Below are 19,149 nucleotides of genomic sequence, written 5' to 3' on the forward strand. Positions count from 1 at the left end.
CCCTCCCTTCGCTCTTCTCTGTCTCCCTCCCTTCGCTCTCTCTCTCTGTCTCCCTCCTTCGCTCTCTCTCTGGTCTCCCTCCCTTCGCTCTCTCTCTGTCTGTCTCCCTCCCTTCGCTCTCTCTCTGTCTGTCTCCCTCCCAGCGCTCTCTCTCTGTCTGTCTCCCTCCCATCGCTCTCTCTCTGTCTGTCTCCCTCCCTTCGCTCGCTCTCTCTCTCTGTCTCCCTCCTTCGCTCGCTCTCTCTCTCTGTCTCCCTCCCTTCGCTCTCTCTCTATTGTCCCTCCTTCCTCTCTCTCTCTGTCCCTCCCTTCGCCTCTCTCTGTCTCCCTCCCTTCGATCTTCTCTCTCTGTCTCCCTCCTTCGCTCTCTCTCTCTCTCTGTCTCCCTCCCTTCGCTCTCTCTATCTGTCTCCTCTCTCTTCGCTCTCTCCTCTCTCGTCTCCCTCCCTTCGCTCTCTCTTCTCTCTCTCTCCTTTGTCTCCCTCCTTCGCGCTTCTCTCTCTCTCTCTGTCTCCCTTCCTTCGCTCTCTATCTCTCTCTCTGTCTCCCTCCCTTCGCTCTCTCTCTCTCTCTCTCTGTCTCCTCCCTTCGCCCTCTCTCTCTCTGTCTCCCTCCCTTCGCTCTCTCTCTTCTCTCTCCTGTCTCACTCCTTCGCTCTATTCTCTCTCTCTCTGTCTCCCCTCCCTTCGCTCTCTCTCTCTCTCTCTCTTGTCCCTACCTGGCGCTCTCTCTATCTCTCCTCATGTCTCCCTCCCTTCGCTCTCTCTCTCTCTCTCTGTCTCCCTCCCTTCGCTATCGCTCTCTCTCTCTCTGTCTCCCTCCCTTCGCTCTCTCTCTCTATCTCTGTCGCCCTCCCTTCGCTCTCTTCTCTCTCTCTGTCGCCCTCCCTTCGCTCTCTCTCTCTCTCTCTGTCGCCCTCCCTTCGCTCTCTCTCTCTCTGTCGCCCTCCCTTCGCTCTCTCTCTCTCTCTCTGTCGCCCTCCCTTCTCTCTCTCTCTCTCTCTCTGTCTCCCTCCCTTCGCTCTCTCTCTCTGTCCCCTCCCTTCGCTCTCTCTCTCTTCTCTCCCTCCCTTCGCTCCTCTCTCTCTCTCTCTCCCTCCCTTCGCTCTCTCTCTCTCTCTCTGTCTCCCTCCCTTCGCTCTCTCTCTTCTCTGTCTCCCTCCCTTCGCTCTCTCTCTGTCTCCCTCCCTTCGCTCTCTCTCTGTCTCCCTCCCTTCGCTCTCTCTCTCTCTCTCTGTCTCCCTCCCTTCGCTATCTCTCTCTCTCTCTGTCTCCATCCCTCGCTCTCTCTCTCTCTCTCTGTCTCCCTCCCTTCGCTCTCTCTCTGTCTCCCTCCCTTCGCTCTCTCTCTGTCTCCCTCCCTTCGCTCTCTCTCTCTCTCTGTCTCCCTCCCTTCGCTCTCTCTCTCTCTCTCTCTCCCTCCTTCGCTCTCTCTCTCTCTCTGTCTCCCTCCCTTCGCTCTCTCTCTCTCTCTGTCTCCCTCCCTTCGCTCTCTCTCTCTCTCTGTCTCCCTCCTTCGCTCTCTCTCTCTCTGTTCTCTCCCTTCCGCTCTCTCTCTCTCTCTGTCTCCTCCCTTCGCTCTCTCTCTCTCTCTGTCTCCCTCCCTTCGCTCTCTCTCTGTCTCCCTCCCTTCGCTCTCTCTCTGTCTCCCTCCCTTCTTCGCTCCTCTCTCTCCTCTGTCTCCTCCCTTCGCTCTCTCTCTCTCTCTGTCTCCCTCCTTCGCTCTCTCTCTCTCTGTCTCCCTCCCTTCGCCTCTCTCCCTCCTGTCTCCCTCCCTTCGCTCTCTCTCTCTCTCTGTCTCCCTCCTTCGCTCTCTCTCTCTCTCTGTCTCCCTCCCTCGCTCCTCTCTCTCTCTCTTGTCCCTCCCTTCGCTCTCTCTCTCTCTCTGTCTCCCTCCCTTCGGCTCTCTCTCTCTCTCTGTCTCCCCTCCCTCGCTCTCTCTCTCTCTCTGTCTCCCTCCCTTCTCGCTCTCTCTCTCTCCTCTGTCTCCCTCCCTTCGCTCTCTCTCTCTCTCTCTGTCTCCCCTCCTTCGCTCTTCTCTCTCTCTCTGTCTCCCTCCCTTCGCTCTCTCTCTCTCTCTCTCTGTCTCCCTCCCTTCGCTCTCTCTCTCTCTCTCTGTCTCCCTCCCTTCGTCTCTCTCTCTCTCTCTGTCTCCCTCCCTTCGCCTCTCTCTCTCTCTCTGTCTCCCTCCCTTCGCTCTCTCTCTCTCTCTCTGTCTCCTCCCTTCGCTCTCTCTCTCTCTCTGTCTCCCTCCCTTCGCCTCTCTCTCTTCTGTCTCCCTCCCTTCGCTCTCTCTCTCTGTCTCCCTCCCTTCGCTCTCTCTCTCTGTCTCCCTCCCTTCGCTCTCTCTTCTGTTCTCCCTCCCTTCGCTCTCTCTCTGTCTCCTCCTTCGCTCTCTCTCTGTCTCCCTCCCTCGCTCTTCTCTGTCTCCCTTCCCCTTCGCTCCTTCTCTTTCGCTCTCTCTCTCTCTCTCTGTCTCCCTCCCTTCGCTCTCTCTCTCTCTCTCTGTCTCCCTCCCTTCGCTCTCTCTCTCTCTCTCTGGTCTCCCTCCCCGTCGCTCTCTCTCTCTCCCTCCCTTCGCTCTCTCTCTTCTCCCTCCCTCTCTCTCTCTCTGTCTCCCTCCCTTCGCTCTCTCTCTCTGTCTCCCTCCCTTCGCTCTCTCTCTCTGTCTCCCCCTCCCTTCGCTCTCTCTCTCTCTGTCTCCCTCCCTTCGCTCTCTCTTCTCTCTGTCTCCCTCCCTTCGCTCTCTCTCTCTCTCTGTCTCCCTCCCTTCGCCTCTGCTCTCTCTCTGTCTCCCTCCCTTTCGCTCTCCTCTCTCTCTCTGTCTCCCTCCCTTCGCTCTCTCTCTCTGTCCCTCCCTTCGCTTCTCTCTCTCTGTTCCCTCCCTTCGCTCTCTCCTCTCTCCTCTCTGTCTCCCCTCCCTTCGGCTCTCTCTCTCTCTCTCTGTCTCCCTCCCTTCGCTCTCTCTCTCTCTCTCTGTCTCCCTCCCTTCGCTCTCTCTCTCTCTCTGTCTCCCTCCCTTCGCTCTCCTCTCTCTCTCTCTCTGTCTCCCTCCCTTCGCTCTCTCTCTCTCTCTCTGTCTCCCTCCCTTCGCTCTCTCTCTCTCTCTCTGTCTCCCTCCCTTCGCTCTCTCTCTCTCTCTCGGTCTCCCTCCCCTTCGCTCTCTCTCTCTCTCTCTGTCTCCCTCCCTTCGCTCTCTCTCTCTCTCTCTGTCTCCCTCCCTTCGCTCTCTCTCTCTCTCTCTGTCTCCCTCCCTTCGCTCTCTCTCTCTCTCTCTGTCTCCCTCCCTTCTGCTCCTCTCTCTCTCTGTCTCCCTCCCTTCGCTCTCTCTCTCTCTCTGTCTCCCTCCCTTCGCTCTCTCTCTCTCCTCTGTCTCCCTCCCTTCGCTCTCTCTCTCTCTCTGTCTCCCTCCCTTCGCTCTCTCTCTCTCTCTGTCTCCCTCCCTTCGCTCTCTCTCTCTCTCTGTCTCCCTCCCTTCGCTCTCTCTCTCTCTCTGTCTCCCCTCCCTTCGCTCTCTCTCTGTCTCCTCCCTTGCTCTTCTCTCTCTCTTCTCCCTCCCTTCGCTCTCTCTCTGTCTCCCTCCTCGCTCTCTCTCTCTCTCTGTCTCCCTCCCTTCGCTCTCCTCTCTCTCTCTGTCCCTCCCTTCGCTCTCTCTCTCGTCTCTCTCTGTCTCCCTCCCTTCGCTCTCTCTCTCTCTCTCTCTGTCTCCCTCCCTCGCTCTCTCTCTCTCTCTCTCTGTCTCCCTCCCTTCGCTCTCTCTCTCTCTCTCTCTGTCTCCCTCCCTTCGCTCTCTCTCTCTCTCTCTGTCTCCCTCCCTTCGCTCTCTCTCTCTCTCTCTGTCTCCCTCCCTTCGCTCTCTCTCTCTCTGTCTCCCTCCCTTCGCTCTCTCTCTGTTCTGTCTCCCTCCTTCGCTCCTCTCTCTGTCTGTCTCCCTCCCTTCGCTCGCTCTCTCTCTGTCTGTCTCCCTCCCTTCGCTCTCTCTCTCTCTGTCTGTCTCCCTCCCTTCGCTCTCTCTCTCTCTGTCTGTTCTCCCTCCCTTCGCTCTCTCTCTCTCTCTCTGTCTCCCTCCCTTCGCTCTCTCTCTCTCTGTCTCCCTCCCTTCGCTCTCTCTCTCTCTGTCTCCCTCCCTTCGCTCTCTCTCTGTCTGTCTCCCTCCCTTCGCTCTCTCTCTGTCTGTCTCCCTCCCTTCGCTCGCTCTCTCTCTGTCTGTCTCCCTCCCTTCGCTCTCTCTCTGTCTGTCTCCCTCCCTTCGCTCTCTCTCTGTCTGTCTCCCCTCCCTTCGCTCGCTCTCTCTCTGTCTGTCTCCCTCCCTTCGCTCTCTCTCTCTCTGTCTGTCTCCCTCCCTTCGCTCTCTCTCTCTCTGTCTGTCTCCCTCCCTTCGCTCTCTCTCTCTCTCTCTCTCTGTCTCCCTCCCTCCCTTCGCTCTCTCTCTCTGTCTCCCTCCCTTCGCGCTCTCTCTCTCTGTCTCCCTCCCTTCGCTCTCTCTCTCTCTCTGTCTCCCTCCCTCGCTCTCTCTCTCTGTCTCCCTCCCTTCGCTCTCTCTCTCTCTGTCTCCCTCCCTTCGCTCTCTCTCTCTCTGTCTCCCTCCCTTCGCTCTCTCTCTCTCTCTGTCTCCCTCCCTTCGCTCTCTCTCTCTGTCTCCCTCCCTTCGCTCTCTCTCTCTCTCTGTCTCCTCCCTCGCTCTCTCTCTCTGTCTCCTCCCTTCCTCTCTCTCTCTCTGTCTCCCTCCCTTCGCTCTCTCTCTCTCTCTGTCTCCCTCCCTTCGCTCTCTCTCTCTCTGTCTCCCTCCCTTCGCTCTCTCTCTCTCTGTCTCCCTCCCTTCGCTCTCTCTCTCTCTGTCTCCCTCCCTTCGCTCTCTCTCTCTCTGTCTCCCTCCCTTCGCTCTCTCTCTCTCTGTCTCCCTCCCTTCGCTCTCTCTCTCTCTGTCTCCCTCCCTTCGCTCTCTCTCTCTCTGTCTCCCTCCCTTCGCTCTCTCTCTCTCTGTCTCCCTCCCTTCGCTCTCTCTCTCTCTGTCTCCCTCCCTTCGCTCTCTCTCTCTCTGTCTCCCTCCCTTCGCTCTCTCTCTCTCTGTCTCCCTCCCTTCGCTCTCTCTCTCTCTGTCTCCCTCCCTTCGCTCTCTCTGTCTCCCTCCCTTCGCTCTCTCTGTCTCCCTCCCTTCGCTCTCTCTGTCTCTAACAAGTGTGTACAGTAGTAACAACGCGTGCCTGAATGATTGTCTGAGAGCTTGGAATTGGTCGCTTCATTACTTCTCCATTCCGCTCGTCCCTGGGATGTATGGCTAGAAACTGAAGTGGCGTGACTGGCATCCCACTCTGAAACAAACGCTTTCCTAGAAGAGACGGGAAACACTGCATACTCTAATTGCAGCTCGACTCACTGCAACGGTGTTGTCAGACAAAAGTGTTGTGGCTGGTAGTAATTGAGAAACATGCATCTCAACAATGTTGTCAAACATGACTGTTTTGGCTGACGCATTGGTGAAATCTGTCTCACTGCATCAGCGTTGTCCTGCATAGAAGCCCTTTGTGTTGACATGGGAGGGCTTTACGGGGGTGTGTTTATGATAATTGCCTGTGCTTGTCCTCTCAAGCCAACATCAACTAGATTTAACACTCAACAAAACATGGTTTCACCAATCCCAAATTACCCCAAAGGACTGGAGCATCTTGCACTGTGCAATAAGCTCTCTGCACTAGGGATGGGCACTGTTATTCAAAATATGTGAACTGACGTTTGTATTAGATTAATTGGGAGAGTATTCATTTTGGAAAAATAATGTCCACTCGACGACATTTAGACTTGTCCCGAAGCCAGTCCTGTGTTGTCTTGGCTGTGTGTTTAGGGTTGTTGTCCTGTTGGGTGGTGAACCTTCACCCCAGTCTGAGGTCCTGAGTGCTCTGGAGCAGGTTTTCATCAATGATCTCTCTGTACTTTGCTCTGTTCATCTTTCCCTTGATCCTGACTAGTCTCCCAGTCCCTGGCACTGAAAAATATCCCCACAGCAAGATGATACCACCACCATGCTTTACTGTAGAGATGGTGCCAGGTTTCCTCCAGATGTGACGCTTGGCATTCAGGCCAATAAGATCAATCTTGGTTTCATCAGACCAGAGAATGTTGTTTCTCATTGTCTGAGAGTCCTTAAGTGCCTTTTGGAAAACTCCAAGCAGGCTGTCATGTGCATTTTATTGAGGAGTGGCTTCCGCCCGGCCAATCTACCATAAAGGCCTGATTGGTTGTCCTTCTGCATGGTTCTCCCATCTCCGCAAGAGCTCTTTCAGAGTGACCATCGGGTTCTTGGTCACCTCCCTGACCAAGGCCCTTCTCCCCAGATTACTCAGTTTGGCCAGGTGGCCAGCTCTAGGTAGAGTCTTGGTGGTTCCAAACTTCTTCCATTTAAGAATGATGGAGGCCACTGTGTTCTTGGGGACCTTCATTGCTGCAAACTTTTTTTGGGGTACCCTACCCCAGGTTGGTGCCTCAACAATCCTGTCTCGGAGATCTACAGACAATTCCTTCGACCTCATGGCTTGGTTTTAGCTCTGACATGCACTGTCAACTGTGGGACCTTATATAGACAGGTGTGTTCCTTTCCATATCATGTCCAGTAAATTGTATTTACTACAGGTGGACTCCAATCAAGCTGTAGAAACATCTCAAGGTTGATCAATGGAAACAGGATGCACCTGAGCTCAATTTTGAGTCTCATAGCAAAGGGTCTGAATACTTATGTAAATAAGGTATTTCTGTTTTGTGTGTTATAAATTTGCCCAAATTCTAAAAACCTGTTTTCACTTTGTCATTGTGGGGTATTGTGTGTAGATTGAGGAAATGTTTTAATTTAATACATTTTAGAATGCTGTAACGTAACAAAATGTGGAAAAGGGGAAGGGGTCTGAATACTTTCCGAAAGCACTGTATATATAAAAAATAGGCATAATGAAAATAATGTCTAAATTTAAATAAAATGATCTATGTGACTTTGCTACATAGCCTACAGGGATAGCCAACCTAATCCCTTATTTTTTTACTTAGTGGTCTAAGTTAGAAGGAGTAGGCTACAATGACCAACCAACAGGTAGGCTTCTGTTTCATATGAATTGCGTTGTTGTAGCTAAGGGGAGCGCAGCAAAATTGCCTTAATTAGCCTTGCTACTTTAGTTAGCTAACTGTCTAACCTAGCTGGCTACTGAAGCTATCAAATCAAATTTATTTATATAGCCCTTCGTACATCAGCTGATATCTCAAAGTGCTGTACAGAAACCCAGCCTAAAACTCCAAACAGCAAGCAATGCAGGTGTTGAAGCACGTTGGCTAGGAAAAACTCCCTAGAAAGGTCAAAACCTGGGAAGAAACCTAGAGAGGAACCAGGCTATGTGGGGTGGCCAGTCCTCTTCTGGCTGTGCCGGGTGGAGATTATAACAGAACATGGCCAATATGTTCATAAATGACCAGCATGGTCAAACAATAGGTCTGGGACAGGTAGCACCTCCGGTGGACAGGTCAGGATTCCATAGCCGCAGGCAGAACAGTTGAAACTGGAGCAGCAGCACGGCCAGGTGGACTGTAGACAGCAGGGAGTCATCATGCCAGGTAGTCCTGGGGCATGGTCCTATGGCTCAGGTCCTCTGAGAGAGAGAGAGAATTAGAGAGATTGCATACTTAAATTCACACAGGACACTGGATAAGACAGGAGAAGTACTCCAGATATAACAAACTGACCCTAGCCCCCTGACACATAAACTACTGCAGCATAAATACCGGAGGCTGAGACAGGAAGGGTCAGGAGACACTGTGGCCCCATCCAATGATTTGTGGGCTTCACCATGTTTCATTGAAATGTACAGCTGTGTGTCATCCGCATAGCAGTGAAATGCATTATGTTTTCGAATGACATCCCCAAGAGGTAAAATATAGAGTGAAAACAATAGTTGTCCTAAAATGGAACCTTGAGGAACACCGAAATTTACAGTTGATTTGTCAGAGGACAAACAGAGACAAACTGATATCTTTCCAACAGATAAGATCTAAGGGTAGGCAGGGTAGCCTAGTGGTTAGAGCATTGGATTAGTAACCGAAAGGTTGCAAGTTCATATCCCCGAGCTGACAAGGTACAAATCTGTCGTTTTGCCCCTGAACAGGCAGTTAACCCACTGTTCCTAGGCAGTCATTGAAAATAAGAATCTGTTCTTAACTGACTTGCCTAGTTAAATAAAGGTAAAATAAAAAAATAAAAATAAAATAAACCAGGCCAGAACTTGTCCTTGTCCATTAAAAGGTAATTTACCACCTTCACAAGTGCAGTCTCAGTGCTATGATGGGGTCTAAAACCAGACTGAAGCATTTCATATACATTGTTTGTCTTCAGGAAGGCAGTGAGTTGCTGCGCAACAGCCTTTTCTAACCTTTTTGTAGAAGAATGGGAGATTCAATGTAGGCTGATAGTTTTTTATATTTTCTGGGTCAAGGTTTGGCTTTTTCAAGAGATTTTATTACTGCCACTTTTAGTGAGTTTGGTACACATCCGGTGGATAGAGAGCCGTTTATTATGTTCAACATAGGAGGGCCAAGCACAGGAAGCAGCTCTTTCAGTAGTTTAGTTGGAATAGGGTCCAGTATGCAGCTTGAAGGTTTAGAGGCCATGATTATTTTCATCATTGTGTCGAGATATAGTACCAAAAAAAACGACTGCACGGTACTGTCTTTCCAAGCTAGTCGGAAGACTTCCAGTTTGGTGTGGCGCCATTTCTGTTCCAATTTTCTGGAAGCTTTATTCAGAGCTCGGGTATTTTCTGTATACCAGGGAGCTAGTTTCTTATGAGAAATGTTTTTAGTTTTTATCGGTGAAACTGCATCTAGGGTATTGCGCAAGGTTAAATTGAGTTCCTCAGTTAGGTGGTTAACTAATTTTTGTCCTCTGACGTCCATGGGTAGGCAGGGGGAGTCTGGAAGGGCATCAAGGAATATTTGTGTTGTCTGTGAATTTATAGCACGACTTTTGATGTTCCTTGGTTGGGGTCTGAGCAGATTATTTGTTGCAATTGCAAAGGTAATAAAATGGTGGTCCGATAGTCCAGGATTATGAGGAAAAACATTAAGATCCACAACATTTATTCCATGGGACAAAACTAGGTCCAGAGTATGACTGACAGTGAGTAGGTCCAGAGACATGTTGGACAAAACCCACTGAGTCGATGATGGCTCCGAAGGCATTTTGGAGTGGGTCTGTGGACTTTTCCATGTGAATATTAAAGTCACCAAAAATTAGAATATCTGCTATGACTACAAGGTCTGATAGGAATTCAGGGAACACAATGAGGAACGCTGTATATGGCCCAGGAGGCCTGTAAACAGTAGCTATAAAAAAGTGATTGAGAAGGCTGCATAGATTTCATGACTAGAAGCTCAAAAGACGAAAACATATATTTTTTTGTAAATTGAAATTTGCTATTGTAAATATTAGCAACGCTTTGCGGGATGCACGGGGGATATGGTCACTAGCTATCAACCTTCTTTACAACGATTTGATGCATTCACGACAGGCACTACCAGATGGTATGGTTTCATAACCTATGGGATCAACGAGTTTGTCTCTAACGTGTTATTTGGTATGGCTACTTTCGCTCTCTCCCTCCATGCCCCCACACACTGTCACGTACACCGGCCCCTGCTCCTCTCTCGCACCCCCTCCACCTTCCAGCTTAAACAAGCAGAGTGTAGCTCACCGGATCTCTTGAGTCGTGCAAGCAAGTCTCCATTAAAGTTACTTAAAACACAAACATTAAAACACTGATTATACAAAACAGCAGGAACACCTGCTCTTTCCATGACATTGACTGACCAGGTGAATCCAGGTGAAAGCTATGATCCCTTATTGATGTCACTTGTCACTTGTTCCATTTCAATCCATGCAGATGAAGAGGAAACATTTTAAAGAAGGATTTTTAATCCTTGAGACATGGATTGTGTATGTGTGAAATTGAGGGTAAATGTGCAAGACAAAATATTGAAGTGCCTTTGAATGGGGTATTAAAGTAGGTACCAGGCACAACGGTTTGAGTCAAACTGTAATGCTGCTGGGTTTTTCACACTCAACATTAGAGGTCGACCGATTCATCGGAATGGCCTATTAATTAGGGCCGATTTCAAGTTTTCATAACCATCGGAAATCTGTATTTTTGGACACCGATTTGGCCGTTTAAAAAAAAAAATCCTCACTTTTATTTAATCTTTATTTAACTAGGCAAGTCAGTTAACACATTCTTATTTCCAATGACGGCCTAGGAACGGTGGGTTAACTGCCTCGTTTAGGGGCAGAATCACAGATTTTTACCTTGTCAGCTCAATCTTGCAACCTTACAGTTAACTAGTCCAACGCTCCAACCACCTGATTCCATTGCACTCCACAAGGAGCCTTCCTGTTAAGTGAATGCAGTAAGCAAAGGTGGCTAGCATTAAACTTATCTTATAAAAAACAATCAATCATAATCACTAGTTAACTACACATGGTTGATGATATTACTAGTTTATCTAGCGTGTCCTGCGTTGCATATAATCGATGCGGTGCGTATCGTTGCTCCAATGTGTACCAAACCATAAACATCAATGCCTTTCTTAAAATCAATACACAAGTATATATTTTTAAACCTGCATATTTAGCTGAAAGAAATCCAGGTTAGCAGTCAATATTGGCCAGGTGAAATTGTCACTTCTCTTGCGTTCATTGCACGCAGAGTCAGTGTATATGAAACAGTTTGGGCTGCCTAATTTGCCCGAATTTTACGTTATTATGACATAACATTGAAAGTTGTGCAATGTAACAGGAATATTTAGACTTAGGGATGCCATCCGTTAGATAAAATACGGAACTGTTCCGTATTTCACTGAAAGAATAAACGTCTTGTTTTCGAGATGATAGTTTCCGGATTCGACCATATTAATGACCTACGGGTCGTATTTCTGTGTGTTATTATGTTATAACTAAGTCTATGATTTGATAGAGCAGTCTGACTGAGCAATGGTAGGCAGCAGCAGGCTCCTAAGCATTCATTCAAACAGCACTTTTGTGCATTTTTCCAGCAGCTCTTCGTTGTGTTTCAAGCATTGAGCTGTTTGACTTCAAGCCTATCAACTCCTGAGATTAGGTTCGTGTAACCGATGTGAAATGGCTAGCTAGTTAGCGGGGTGCGCGCTAATAGCGTTTCAAACGTCACTCGCTCTGAGACTTGGAGTGGTTGTTCCCCTCGCGGCTTTTGTGGAGCGATGGGTAACGCTGCTTCGAGGGTGGCTGTTGTCAATGTGTTCCTGGTTCGAGCCCAGGTAGGGGCGAGGAGAGGGACGGAAGCTATACTGTTACACTGGCAATACTAAAGGGCCTATAAGAACATCCAATAGTCAAAGGTATATGAAATACAAATCATATAGAGAAATATTCCTATAATAACTACAACCTAAAACTTCTTACCTGGGAATATTGGAAGACTCATGTTAAAAGGAACCACCAGCTTTCATATGTTCTCATGTTCTGAGCAAGGAACTTAAACGTTAGCTTTTTTACATGGCACATATTGCACATTTACTTTCTTCTCCAACACTTTGTTTTTGCATTATTTAAACCAAATTGAACATGTTTCATTATTTATTTGAGGCAAAATGGATTTTTATTTATGTATTATTTAAGTTAAAATAAGTGTTAATTCAGTATTGTTGTAATTGTCATTATTACAAATAAATTTTTAAAAATCGGCCGATTTAATCGGTATCAGATTTTTTTTGGGTCCTCCAATAATCGGTATCGGTGTTGAAAAATCATAATCGGTCGACCTCTACTCAACAGTTACCTGTGTGTATTAAGAATGGTCTACCACCCAAAGGACATCCAGTCAACTTGACACAACTGTGGGAGGCATTGCAGTTAACATGGGCCAGCATCCCTGTGGAACACTTGACACCTTGTAGTCCATGCCCTGAGGCTGTTTTGAGGGCGAAAGGGGGATGTGTTCCTAATATTTTGTACACTCAGTGTATTTTGACTATCCGGATATCCGGAAAAAATATTATGATATTATTTGAATAGTGAAATAATGTCAAATGCCCATCCCTACTCTGCACACTGGTCCTATAGTAGCCGTCACACTGGGCGATTAGTTAACACACGACAAACAGCCTCCACCTTAGAATTTGGGAGTTACCAGGGAAACAGCTCCAAGGGTTTGTGTGTGTAGTAGAATCTATGACTCATACGAAGAGATAAGGATGTAACGATAACTAATGGAATTGATTGGCCTAAATGTTGACATGGATGTTTAAAAAATAAAGAAATCACATTATTTTATGTTGCACTCCATGTGATCAGTATGTATGTTTCCAGTATAGGATTGAAAGTTATTTAGAAAGAAACAAACTCATGTTGCTGTAGAGCGTGGCAATTTCCCTCCAGCTTTGGTGTCTCTCTTTTTATTTTGATCACATTAACTCAAAGGCTCAAAGACAGCTGTTGTCTTTTATAGCTCCAGACTTGGTTCCACATGGAGTGTGATACCTGTAGCCCTGTACCTGGAAACCTTGTGATTGGTAGGATTCACAGGTGGCTGGTGGAACCTTAATTCATTGAGGAGGAGTAATGACTGGGATGGAATAAATCAAACGGTATCAAACACATCCAACCCATGGTTTCCATGTCCTTCATTCCATTCCAGCCATTATTATGAGCCGTCCTCCCCTCATGAGCCTCCTGTGGTAGGATTCTTGTCATCCTGATGGGTCCAGGCAGCGTAGCTTTTTGGATGAGGCCTGCGTGTGAAATCTGGGGCACAGTGACCCTGTCTCTGGAGGCTTGGTCCCATCCTGGAATGAACCAAAGCCAGCCCTGCTGCAGTGCTCTGTTCCTCCACGCTAATTACAGAGGTTTGGTTATTAGAATCAGACCAAAGATTGGGATCAGTGTCCTAGTTCTTCTTTGGGACTTAGCTTGTTTGGTGCCCTGTGTCTGATTTCAATTAAATAATTGGAATTGTTATGAATAAACTAGGGGATTTATCATTTTATATATGGTAACTGCAGACATGTCAAATGCAACAAAGCTTGCCTTTTTACACATTGTAAATAAGGACCCTTCCATTCACAATAGAAAATACTTTGTAATTACAGTGCTTTCGGAAAGTATTCAGACCCCTTCCCCTTTTCCACATTTTGTTACGTTCCAGCCTTATTCTAAAATTGATTACATTCATTTTTATCCTCAGTCTACACACAATACCCCATAATGACAAAGTAAAACAGATTTTTTTTGACATTTTTGCCTAAAATGTATTAAAAATAAACATACCTTTTATATACATAAGTATTCAGACCCCTTTGCTATGAGACTCAATTCAGCTCAGGTGCATCCTGTTTCCATTGATAATTCTTGATGTTTTTTCAACTTGATTGGAGTCCACTGGTGGTAAATTCAATTGATTGGACATGATTTGGAAGGCACACACCTGTCTATATAAGGTCCCACAGTTGACAGTGCATGTCAGAGCAAAAACCAAGCCATGAGGTCGAAGGAATTGTCCGATAGAGCACCGAGACAGGATTGTGTCAAGGCACAGATCTGGGGAAGGGTACCAAAAATGTTCTGCAGCATTGAAGGTCCCCAAGAACATACTGGCCTCCATCATTCTTAAATGGAAGAAGTTTGGAACCACCAAGACTCTTCCTAGAGTTGGCCGCCGGCCAAACTGAGCAATCGGGGGAGAAGGGACTTGGTCAGGAAGGTGACCAAGAACCCGATGGTCACTCTGACCGAGCTCTAGAGTTCCTCTGTGGAGATGGGAGAACCATCCAGAAGGACAACAATCTCTGCAACACTCCACCAATCAGACCTTTTAATTTTTTATATTTTTTATTTCACCTTTATTTAACCAGGTAGGCAAGTTGAGAACAAGTTCTCATTTACAATTGCGACCTGGCCAAGATGAAGCAAAGCAGTTCGACACATACAACGACACAGAGTTACACATGGAGTAAAACAAACATACAGTCAATAATACAGTATAAACAAGTCTATATACGATGTGAGCAAATGAGGTGAGATAAGGGTAAAGGCAAAAAAAGGCCATGGTGGCAAAGTAAATACAATATAGCAAGTAAAACACTGAAATGGTAGATTTGCAATGGAAGAATGTGCAAAGTAGAAATAAAAATAATGGGGTGCAAAGGAGCAAAATAAATAAATAAATTAAATACAGTAGGGAAAGAGGTAGTTGTTTGGGCTAAATTATAGGTGGGCTATGTACAGGTGCAGTAATCTGTGAGCTGCTCTGACAGTTGGTGCTTAAAGCTAGTGAGGGAGAAGTGTTTTCAGTTTCAGAGATTTTTGTAGTTCGTTCCAGTCATTGGCAGCTTTATGGTAGAGTGGTCAGACAGAAGCCACTCCTCAGTAAAAGGCACATGACAGCCTGCTTGGAGTTTACCAAAAGGAACTTAAGGACTCTCAGATCATGAGAAACAACATTCTCTGGTCTGATGAAACCAAGATTGAACTCTTTGGCCTGAATGCCAAGCATCACGTCTGGAGGAAACCTGGTACCATCCCTACAGTGAAGCATGGTGGTGGCAGCATCATGCTGTGGGGATCATTTTCAGCCTGCAGGTACTGGGAGACTAGTCAGGATTGAGGGAAAGATGAACGGAGCAAAGTACAGAGAGATCCTTGAAAACCTGCTCCAGAGCGCTTAGGACCGTGGACTGGGGTGATGGTTCACCACCCAACAGGACAATGACCCTAAGCACACAGCCAAGACAACGCAGGAGTGGCTTCAGGACAAGTCTCAATGTCCATTTCTGGAGAGACATGAAAATAGCTGTGCAGCGACGCTCCCCAAATACAGGTGTGCCAAGCTTGTTGTGTCATATCCAAGAAGACTCGAGGCTGTTGAAGGTGCTTCAACAAAGTACTGAGTAAAGGGTCTGAAATACTTATGTAAATTTAATATTTCACTTTATAAAAAATAAAAAAAGTGCTTACATTTCTAAAATCCTGTTTAGGCTTTGTCATTATAGGGTGTTGTGTGTAGATGTAGGGGACAAATATTTAAGCAATTTTAGAATAAGGCTGTAATGTAACTGTGGAAAAAGCCAAGTGGTCTGAATACTTTCTGAATTTTGTGTGTGTGTGTTATTATTTTGAGCAGATGGTCAGGGGGATGGAACATAATTACAAATCATTTGTAGACTGCAAATTGAATCTAAGCCCAGACAGATTTATTTGCTTAAAACACAGAGTTTCGGTTAGCCGGTAAATGCCAGCTTTTGGCCGACTAAAATAAATGAAAGGCTGATAAATAAAATTGTTGCTGGCCAAAATACAAACAATCCATTGCAAAATAATGCTTTTTATTCATTGATCGAAATAGCAGTCGATGTGCTCCAATTTCAAAATAAAATATACTTCATAGGCTAATAAATCCTCAAGCTGCTTGGAAAGTAGTTTTAGGTGTGTGTTTATTGTTACTCATGCAAAAGACTTGATGTCCTCATAAGGGACTTCAGCTAAATGTACTGGTGTGGATTCTTTCTCCAAAACAAGAGTAAAAACAGCTTCAAAATCGCACCTTCTTGAGGACAAAATAACGAGGCTAGCTAGTGTTCATCAAGCTTCTCCAAGGAGTTGGACAGTTTAAACTTCCCAACAGCAGCGGCTCACTTTGAGCAGGCCAAGGTCCACTGCAAATGCAAGTAAAATGGATGCAAATGATTGTTTTTGTCAGACCCGGTCCTAGAAGTTCTGCTGCCATCCTAGGCAAGATCAACATATGCCGCCGTATCATGTATCGTATAAAGATTTGGAATGGATTGCTAGACTTGTATAATGTGTATCATGCGCCACTGGGAGTGTTTCAGTTGAGCTTATTCAGTAGCACTTCGAAACGAAAGATCGTTGACAACTATTCACATCGGAGAGTTGCAATCACTAGGCAGCCAACTGCCTATATTAGAAAAGATACTTGTTGTCAATAAACCACGTTCATGGAGTGTACAAAACATTAGGAACTCTCTTTTTCCATGACACAGACTGACCAGATTAATCCAGGTGAAAACTATGATCCCTTATTTGTTGTCACTTGTTAAATCCACTTCAATCAGTGTAGATGAAGGGGAGGAGACAGGTTATAGAAGATTTAAGCCTTGAGACATGGATTGTGTACGTGTACCATTCAGGGGTGAATGGGCAAGACAAAATATTTAAGTGCCTTTGAACGGGGTATGGTAGTATGTGCCAGGCGCACCAATTTGTGTCAAGAACTGCAACGCTATATATATATATATATCTCTCACACATCATAACCCCACTATAGTTCAAATTACAATAAACATTTGTTAACATCATCAGTAGAACTGTACAAAGAGTGAGATCATTTCAGCTTTGGAAACAAATGCTTTCATGAATGCATGGCTTGTGCCTCAATTCACAGGAGCATTGTAAAATACGTTTTCTTTCAATGAACCAGCCTTAACGAATTTAGTTTATTTACATATTGAATTTTATTGTCCTATGTCAGTTATACAATTTCTTAATTTTGTGGCCGTCTAGTGTCCTCCTTCCACTGCTGTGGTGCTGAATCTCAGCGGGATTGGGACGGGCTGGCCCGGTCATGGCTAGAAGGGATCAAGCTCTCGTCACATTTTTGTTGCATTTTACCTACCCTTTTCTTAACCTTTTAATTTCATCATCCTAACCTGCTACAAAAAGTCAAATCTGACATTCATTTGACAAAAGCTGGGGCCCTTCTAGCCACGACCAGCCGGCACTGGTGCTCCTAGACATCCACAATTAGTTTTTTATTAGGCCTAATCTAAATGTTCATGCCTAGGCTAAATTAAACTAGACGGGCCTAGATTCTATTTAAAAATATCTGCATTATTTATTTATAAAATGTTCATACAAATAGCCTATAGGGAAAGGTCATTCGCAAATTATATTACGCAAATGTTATATTTTGGAGTTTTATTAGTTTAATATCTAGGCAACTTGTTCTTCTAGGCTAAATGTTTTAAATTAAAAATTATATTCATTTATGATTTATAACAGGGATGAAGACACAACAGTCAATTTTTTGCTTTTCAATAAATTCTCATTTCTATTCTGTTAAAAGGAAATAGAATCTAAATGTGATTTTGAGCACCTTGGTGGACGCCCTAACGCGTTACGCACCCAATGCATATGGATATCCAGTAAAGGAAAATCTTGTGGGTCACGTTGTCAGGCGGCACATTTTCAGAATCCCTGCTAAAACATAATCATTTCGAACCTTGCTTACATTTGTATACGATCACATTGTCTATATTATGCATGGGAATACTTTGGAACAGATATTCACAATTAAAATCACTTGGTGCTGATTTGCTGGTGTTTAAAAATGCCCCTGTTCCGTGGTATTGGAATAGTTTTATGTAAAGTGAGTAAGAACATTTTAAGTGGATGATTAAATAAATAGCATTTCATTTACTTAAGACCCACCCCTTTTTACACAACGACACCCACATTTGTATTGGTTATCCAGTATCTTATTAGTTTGACCGGAAACAACTGAGCAGGTTTAGCGGATTTCCTTCTCCATCCCTTCACTCTGCTTGGGAATAAGTCTTTTGGGTATTTATCTTGTTCATAGCGATACGGAATTAATGGTGGATGGAATTAGGCTAAGTTGAATTCTGCTTGATTATTTGCCCCATATTCCTGACTTAACAGTCATGCTATTGTCTCCCACCACCAGGAAGGGCATTAGGGTAAGAGATAATCACACGGGGAAAAACTGAGAAATCAGTAGGCCTCAGTGTTACGTACCAGTATATAGGAGCACACGTTTTCTTTGTGTCATGGTAACGAATGAATCCTCTATCCATTCTCCTTTGAATATCTTAGGAAGGCAGTCTGTATCGTTTAACACAATGTGTTTTCAAAAAGAAGTGCACACCATACATCTCCTCTTTTGCATATTTGAGTACAAAGACTAGAGTTTGAAATGTGTCGTTGGTCTGTCTGTTGTGTTTAGTGTATCTGCATTCCATATTCTGTATGCCAGTCTGGGTGAGAAATTTGTCAGATGGAGAATTGTGGCAAAAATGATGTTGCAGGGAAGGATTTAGGCTGTGTAGTGTTGACCAGTATCGTATTGGGTGTTTTCAGGCTATGCGTGCGTTTGCTGCTGCACTTTTGCCGCCACAGCCACCATTGCCCGTTCCTCTCCTCAGTCTCCAGACATGTTGTCATGGCAATGCTTCAATGATAACAACGAGGCCCGGAGCTTCAGCGGGAAATTAGAGGCAAAGTGGCCGACTTGCACCCAAGCTGACAGGCAGACCTCATCCGATTCCATCACATCCCCACCCTTCTGACTCACTACTGCACGCAGCATAGCCCCCCCCACACACACACACACACACACACCTCCTCAGGCACAACGTTGGCTATTAGGAAAGCAAAAAATAGCTCAATGTCCAGAGAATGTCTGAAGTAGACCTTCAGAGGGTCTCAACATAGCCTTTCTGCTTTGCTGTTGTGTGAATTAGTTGATTTGCCAGCTGAGGTGACCTGGATGTAAGTTTTGCATATGTATACTTCGCTATTAAAAAATACAGTTACTAAAACTATCTTCCAAAGACAGCACTACTGTTTCATCTGATTTCCCAGCTCATATTTTAGTTAGACCAAATCTCTCTTTGCTTCCCCTATTTTGTTGTACATTTTATTTTTATGAATTGTTATTCAGTTGCATCATAATATACTCAGGTGTAGCTCTGGGACACTGCATCATAATATACTCAGGTGTAGCTCTGGGACACTGCATCATAATATACTCAGGTGTAGATCTGGGACACTGCATCATAATATACTCAGGTGTAGCTCTGGGACACTGCATCATAATATACTCAGGTGTAGCTCTGGGACACTGCATCATAATATACTCAGGTGTAGCTCTGGGACACTGCATCATAATATACTCAGGTGTAGCTCTGGGACACTGCATCATAATATACTCAGGTGTAGCTCTGGGACACTGCATCATAATATACTCAGGTGTAGCTCTGGGACACTGCATCATAACATACTCAGGTGTAGCTCTGGGACACTCAGTGGGTAGTGCCTCTGAGGCAGACAGAT

The 19,149-nt window shown here is 45.8% G+C and overlaps 1 protein-coding gene across 2 annotated transcripts in view; it reads left to right on the plus strand.

Moving 5' to 3' along the window:
* The window catches only part of scai (suppressor of cancer cell invasion), a 43,269-nt gene that overhangs the window by 10,975 nt on the left and 13,145 nt on the right, over positions 1–19,149 (plus strand). The window lies entirely within an intron of this gene.

The sequence above is a fragment of the Oncorhynchus kisutch genome, linkage group LG23 (genome assembly GCF_002021735.2).
Source record: "Oncorhynchus kisutch isolate 150728-3 linkage group LG23, Okis_V2, whole genome shotgun sequence".
Classification (NCBI taxonomy): domain Eukaryota; kingdom Metazoa; phylum Chordata; class Actinopteri; order Salmoniformes; family Salmonidae; genus Oncorhynchus; species Oncorhynchus kisutch.